Raw genomic sequence first — 7,862 nt, 5'->3', positions numbered from 1 at the left:
TTTTTTTTTTTTTTTTTTTTTTTTTTTTTTGAGGCGGAGTTTCACTTTTGTTACCCAGGCTGGAGTGCAATGGCGCGATCTCGGCTCACCACAACCTCCGCCTCCTGGGTTCAGGCAATTCTCCTGCCTCAGCCTCCTGAGTAGCTGGGATTACAGGCACACGCCACCATGCCCAGCTGATTTTTTGTATTTTTAGTAGAGACGGGGTTTCACCATGTTGACCAGGATGGTCTCGATCTCTTGACCTCGTGATCCACCCGCCTCGGCCTCCCAAAGTGCTGGGATTACAGGCTTGAGCCACGGCGCCCGGTGAGTTTAGGGATTTTTCTGTCCATCCTGTGCAGGATAACATTCTGTTATCCATAAGGGACTGTGTCCCTTAGTCCCTTCCTGTCAATTTTACCAAAAACAACAGCAACAGACACATACATTAAACCTCTGCATATGTTGATTTGCATATGTAGATGTAGAAGGTCCTTGCTATGCAGCATGTGACCCACAGACCAGCAGAATCAGCACTGCCTGTGAGTTTGTCAAAAATGCAAAACCTCAGGTTTTATGTCAAGCCTACAGAATTGGAATTCAGTTTATATGCACATTAAAGTTCGAGGACCACTAAGTTTAAGTGGCATGAAGTGAGATTATATCATCTTAAACACTGAACTTCCCTCTTAATATAAGCCTTGGCTATATCTGCTTCCTTTTTTCTTATTATTAAAGTCACACTAAATATTGCATTGACTTCTTTGGCATCCCTATTACATTACGCCTTCCCTTATTAAGAACTGTTATCAAACACAAGGTCTTTTTTTATTTTTATTATTTTTTGAGACAAAGTCTCACTCTGTTGCCCAGGCTGGAGTGCAGTGGCACGATCTTGGCTCACTGCAACCTCCCCCTCCCAGGTTCAGGCAATTCTTCTGCCTCAGCCTCCTGAATAGGTGGAGTTACAGGGGTGTGCCACCACGCCCAGCTAATTTTTGTATTTTTAGTAGAGAAGAGATTTCACCATGTTGGTCAGGCTGGCCTCAAACTCTAGACCTTGTTATCCACTCACTTCGGCTTCCCAAAGTGTTGGGATTACAGGTGTGAGCCACTGTGCCCGGCCACACAAGGTCTTATATTTTGATTTTTTATAGTGGGATTTAGCCCTCAATCTTTCTCTCTCATTCAGTTTCAGGTCCATATTTGCATATCTAATCCTGTCATCAGATATTCATAGATCCATTTCTTTAACAAAACACACTTTGCTTAAAAGAAAATAGTGGTCTTAAGAATTATTATTTTTTCTTTTCTCCAAAATAACTATAACATATATATGCAGCTATATTGTGGATAAAATAAGTCTCGCAAGCATTATAATTACATTTCAAAAATTCTGTTATTTCATTGCCACCCTCTAATGTAATCATTGGCCCAATCTTCAGGCTTCAGTGACACCAAATCATTCTACCAAATTAGGTACTGTACATACATAAAATTACAAAAATTAATTTGGGAGCCTATTAAAAATCAAAGCATTCCTAGTTCAGTCGTGTGCTGGTAAATGGTTAACAACTGACTTTTGAGAAAACAATGTATGTAGATCTAGGAACTTCAGTTCTTATCAATGATGTAATTCCTTTCATAAATGAGATAATAGCTTTTAAATACTAACATTTTGTCAATTCTTTGTACTATTCACAAGCAACAGATACAACACATTTTAAGGCTTAATCTGCATGATCAATATTTTCTCCATCACTTCCTTAAGTCTAAGCAATCAAGAAACAGTAAATCCAGCCATGATTTTTAGTGTTTGCTGATTTCCATGGTGTAAATACACCAACTATAGCCAATTTCAATCTACTAACATGACATCACTGAATTTGGAGTTGGGAAAAGACGTGCAGCAGCACATCATTACATAGCATTTTCACTGAGCAGATACTGTAAATGTAAATAACCTCAAAGTATAGATAATAAAATGTAGGACATAATGAGGAAATAACAAGTATTTTGGCTTTGTTTTTGATGTAATTTATTTAATTATGAGTCTACATAATTAACATTTTAACAAAGACTATGGCATCAACCAGTTTGCAGAATTCCTGAAATTTTAACAATGAGCTCTGCTCTTGTGAGTCAGTACAACTCAGCATTGCTATACACATGCTCAATTCCTAATCAGTTCAGTTGTTCTGTTACCAAGGGTTAAACTAATTAGTTTTTTCTGGTGTCTGAATGTCCTCGTTCAAGTTTAAGAATGTAAAATCATTTTCTACATTGCCAAGTTTCCATATTAAGTGATTTGTTGATCAATTCTATACTCATTATAAGTCTGCTGGAGGTAATGAAGTGAATAAGCCCTCAGTTCCAAGGAAAATTTATATAGAAAACCAAATAAACACACTTTGATTTCAGTCTGTAAAAAGAGAACTTGCAGGGTGTATGGATGGGTTTTCCAGAGGCTGGTTTGCGACCGTCTTCCTTGCAGTGCCTATCCTCATTGTGTCTGGCCCCTGGACTCCACAGATTAGGTGGTCTGGGTTGTCAGTTTTCATTCTACCTGAGCCATTCACGAGCCTTGTGCAGATGATGGGACAAGTCCTCTGACCGTTGGTGTTTTCTGAACTGTAAAATAAGATGAATAACACAGAGTAAAACTCACATGACTGTACCAGGATTTCCTATTGATTGTCTAGAATTTTGGCAGTTGGGACCCATATCTCTTGCCCTTGGGAACATAAAAATACAACACTATAATGTGGGTTTTGTTTTTTCTCCTTTAAAGAAGAAGCAAAAATTATAGTAATCTTGTATACAATGCTCTAAGACAGCACTGTCTGATAGACTTTTCTATGATGAAGAAAATGTTCTCTGTCTGCTCTGTCCAACTTGGTAGCTGCTAGCCACACAGGGCAAATGAGGACTTGCAAAGTGGCTACTGTGATTGATGAACTAATTTTTAATTTTATTTAATTTTAATTAATTTAGATTTAACAAGCTACTAGTGGAACTGGTATCTACTGCATTACACTGTGCATCCATCCTCAGTCACTGGGTATTTATATATTGAAATCTTTGTGTAGTAAGTAGTACAAAGACCTATTTGATTAGTATAAATATGTATAAGGCAAGTGTTTTTTTTTTTAATTAGGATCTATACACAAATAAGTTTTATAAACCAGAGACAATCCCTAAACAACTCTAAAACCAATTGTAATATGTAGGACATGCTTTGCCTTCTTTGGCATGTGAAATATTGTATAGAAGCCCTTTCACGCAAGGAGAGGCCTAAAGAATGGCCTAATGCCCTGAATGTTTAGTGGCTACATTGGAAGTTTGGAAAGTACAAGCAAGAAAAATAAAAGCAGAGCAACTGTCCAAAGAAGTCACACTAAGTGTCATTGAGAGAAGAAAACTTTACTTTGAACTGAACAGGTTGGTAAATAAGAAGAATTTCCCTGAGATTTTTGTTGACAAAAAAGTAGACAAATTCTTAGAACAGAAGTTGTTATTTTCCTTCTGTCTCTTGAGAGCTGCCAGTGGTCAGTCTAGAAAGCCTCTGGGAGTAAAATAAAGAACTTTGGATGTTGAATGTGCATACTTGACTTTGAGATTCATGGTGAACATTTTAGCTGGCCTCTGATAAATAAGTAGAATTGCAAATTCCCAAAGTCCCCATTATATCAGAAGTGACGCAACATTTGTGCTTCAGATGTTCTCTCTAATCAAACTTTTTAGAAGTCATTCAAGTGTTTTCTTATTCTGTCCATCTGAATGCCAGTACTTTCTCTTTCAGATCTAGTTCCTCCTGTTCTAGTTGTGGCACTTTACAAATTAGGTGACAACTTTTGTATGTAAAATCGCATGATTGAGAAAGAAAATTTCATTCCTAAGAGATGTTTACATGCTACTTCTTATACTGCGGATGTGTTCAGTTGAACATTTGTACTATACCTTGGCTCTGTTTTTTCCCAGACATGCTGAAATTGTCATTAAAATTGGATTCTGATTCAGCACTGGAACAGTTGCCTATCTAAATCAATCCCCTTGAAAGCCCAAGGGCCAAAGTGATTGCAGAGTTACATGCCTTAGATATCAGCAGGTTATACTACTCAATCCTGACATGTATTTGAAGGCAATGTTTTATCATCTGGAATAATTAGATCTCACCAAAGCTCTTAGAGAATTCCTGGCTTGCCTTAAATATTTTTCACTCATGTCGAATTCCAAAGTGAATTCCAAAGACAGTGGAAATGTCTCCGTTTTGTACTGAATGTTGCCTGAAATAAATGGGCCACTGACCAGGGGTGTGGACATCCTTTTTGCTATGAACCTTTCGATTATAATGACATGTTTTGTAATGGGATTTGACATGAAATACAAACATCGTTCCCAAAGCATGTAATATCTATCTCAATTACTAATAATATCAAAATTGGTATTATTGTTTTCCCTTTTAAATCTATGTACTGCCTTGCCAATAGCCACCTACTGATTTTTTAATGTAAATGATTTGTGTTGGATAACTGGATAATACCAATTTTCATTTTTAGTACCTGGGGATATTTCCATTGGAATGTAGGTTGCTAAAAAAAAATGTCGTGGACTAGTAAAACTAGATGTCTACTTACAAGATTTGGCAAGATGTTTTGAATGCACAAAATGATGCAAATGGAAAATTTTTAAAAATCCATCTATTGTTCAACACCCGCCTATGAGCGAGAATATACGGTGTTTGATTTTCTGCTCTTGTGTCAGTTTGCTGAGAATGATGGTTTCCAGGTTCATCCATGTCCCTACAAAGGACGTGAACTCATCGTTTTTGATGGCTGCATAATATTCCATGGTGTATATGTACCACATTTTCCCTATCCAGTCTATCATCGTTGGGCATTTGGGTTGAGAACACATGGACACAGGGAGGGGAGCACTACACACTGGGGTCCGTTGGGGGGAAATGGGGGAGGGGCGGGGGGGTGGGGAGGTGGGAAGAGATAGCATGGGGAGAAATGACAGATACAGGTGAGGGGACGGAAGGCAGCAAAGCACACTGCCATGTGTGTACCTATGCAACAATCTTGCATGTTCATCACATGGTACCCCAAAACCTAAAATGCAATAAAATAAATAAATAAATAAATAAATCCATCTAACCCATTTGAGAAAAGCATGGTAGTCAAATAGTTTATACATGAATGTAGGATTTTCATATTGGGACCTTGATTTTGAATTTTTTGATTAGGTGACATCTTTATTTGTAAACTGCCAAATTCATATTCCAGCAATTTTACTCAAGATAATTCTTGAAGAAGACTGCACTGAAATGTACATACTTCTTACTTAAAAATGGAGTTTTATAGGCAAAATGGAAAGAAAACTTTTTTTATGTGAGCGAATATATAGCTTTGCTTTCTCTAGGCTTCAGTTCTACCTTCTACAAAATGAGGACAGGGCTAGTGAAACCATCTTGATGCTAGGAAAATCTGTTCTTGGGTATAGAGAAAGGTTAAAGTTCCAGAAGAAGTGCCCATGCCCTGGCCTTTGCCTTGAATAGTTATAGTCACAAAGGAGCTCACCCAGGAAAGGTGATGATATACTCTTCCCTTTACCAAGATTTGGTGGTTCCTGAAGAAGGGCTCCTGCGGCCAGGGCTGACAGCATTCTGGCAATACATCCACTTTCAGCAGATATTTGGCCAAGTATACCTACAAGGCTGGAGAAAAGGAGGGTGGAACTACTCATCTTACAGTGGAAATCCATCTAGGTAACCTTTATAATCTGAGGAGACAAATATATAACACTCTCAGTTCTCCACAAGCGTCCAGCACCAAGTGAGAGATGGATAGTAGAGGTCAGATAGCAGAAAAGCAAAATGTAAATGTAAGCTTTATAACTATTAAAGCTCAAGTTGGAGAACATGAATTAAATAAGCTGCAAAACTAGCTTTCATATCTGAACTTCAGAATTAAACAGAAAAACACAGATTTGACCAGTAGATGAAGATTTGTATCAAATAAGAAAAGGGCTGGAGAACATGCAGGTTCTGCAGTCAGGCAGATCTCACAACAACAGGAAGAAGCTCTTCTCCCAAATTCACCAATTAGATGAGAAAGTAACTTCTTTCCTGGGAAAAAGTGAATAAAATAGAAGAAAGAGGCTAATATTATGTTAGTTGGTTCTTTCATATCAAAGAAAATAGCAGGAATACGAAATAAGTGTTAATCCCTAATAAAACCTAATTCTGGCTCCCAGGTGTTTTTCTAGAATATTATACATAACATCAAGGGACTAGCTAACTTTAAACAGAGGTTAGAGGATAGGTGAACTTCAGTATAAGCAGATAGTATCTCTAAAACTCAATCTAAATCATTCACATGTGACCTTCACCTTAAAAGTCAGATCCTGGCATTTTACACGCGTATCCTTTACCTGCTTAATGCCACATTAAAAGCAAATGTATTCAGTTTGGAAAAATGAAAAAGTTCCATAATGGGTGGTGGTAATGGTTCCACAATAATGTGAATGTACAGTCATGTGGCACTTAAAGACACATTCTGAGAAATATGTCATCAGGCAATTTCATCAATGTGCAACTATTCATGAAGTGTACTTACACAAACCTACATGGTATAGCCTAATAGACAGTAGGCTATATGGTATAGTCTTCTGCTCCCAGGCTGTATGTCAATCTGTATAACATGTTATTGTACTCAATGCTGTAGGCAATTGTAACAGAATTAGTCAGTATTCTCTAGAGAAACAGAGCCACTGGGATGTATGATGTGTTATTTATTTTGTTTATTTATTTTAAGGAATTGCCTCATCGGATTGCAGAGGCTTTGTGAGTCCAAAAATCTAATGGGGGATACCAGCAGGCTGGAGACTCAGAACAGAGTCACAGTTTGATTTCAAAGGCAGTCTGCTATAGAACCAGGAGGAGCCAATACTGCAAATGAAGTCTGAAGGCACTTGAATGGAGAATTCCCTCTTTTTGCTCTATTCAGACTTTCATTTCACCGAGGCCTTTGACTAGGTAATGCCCACCCAAAGAGAGGAGGAAAATTTGCCCTACTCAACATCTACAAATTTCAGTGTAAATCTCATCCAAAAGCACCCTCACAGAAACATCCAAAATAATATTCCATAAAACATCTGGGCACCACCAAATTGATAAATAAAATGAATCATCACAGTATCTGTGTGCTAACTCATAGAAATATCACTTTTTTCTTTTAATGCTTTTGTACTGATGGTTTTTGTTTTAAAAAAATTTCAGCACTGTTTACAATAGCAAAGACCTGGAACCAACCCAAATGCCCATCGACGATAGACTGGATAGTAAAATGTGGTACATATATACCATGGAATATTACCCAGCCATCGAAAATGATGAGTTTGCATCCTTTGTAGGGACATGGATGAACCTGGAAACCATCATTCTCAGCAAACTGACACAAGAGCAGAAAATCAAACACCACATGTTCTCACTCATAGGCGGGTGTTGAACATTGAGAACACATGGACACAGAGAGGGGAGCATCACACACTGGGGTCTGTTGGGGGGAAATGGGGGAGGGACGGGGGGTGGGGAGGTGGGAAGAGATAGCATGGGGGGAAGTGACAGATACAGGTGAGGGGAAGGAAGGCAGCAAACCACACTGCCATGTGTGCACCTATGCAACAATCTTGCATGATCTTCACATGTACCCCCAAACCTAAAATGCAATTGGAAAAAAAAAAAAGGGAAAATTTGTTATATTTATAACCAGTAAAATCAAGCTAGTTCTACTTGTTTTTTGAAATCATTTTCATTGTATTAATTTCTCACATTTTATTGTGGTAAAATATATGTATCGTATATGTATGTATATGGT

General features: G+C 37.9%; 1 long non-coding RNA gene across 1 annotated transcript in view; it reads right to left on the bottom strand.

Annotated features, from left to right (window-relative positions):
* Nucleotides 1-2,073: 2,073 nt before the first annotated feature.
* The window catches only part of LOC141583505 (uncharacterized), a 138,009-nt gene continuing 132,220 nt past the window's right edge, over nucleotides 2,074-7,862 (bottom strand). The window contains exon 3 of the long non-coding RNA XR_012516137.1: nucleotides 2,074-2,613. This is a non-coding gene — a long non-coding RNA (uncharacterized LOC141583505). The remainder of the gene's footprint in view (nucleotides 2,614-7,862) is intronic.

This window comes from Saimiri boliviensis, chromosome 1 (genome assembly GCF_048565385.1).
Source record: "Saimiri boliviensis isolate mSaiBol1 chromosome 1, mSaiBol1.pri, whole genome shotgun sequence".
In the NCBI taxonomy this organism is placed as follows: domain Eukaryota; kingdom Metazoa; phylum Chordata; class Mammalia; order Primates; family Cebidae; genus Saimiri; species Saimiri boliviensis.
Note: the sequence above shows the minus strand (reverse complement) of the source record. Positions and strands in the feature narration are given on the sequence as shown.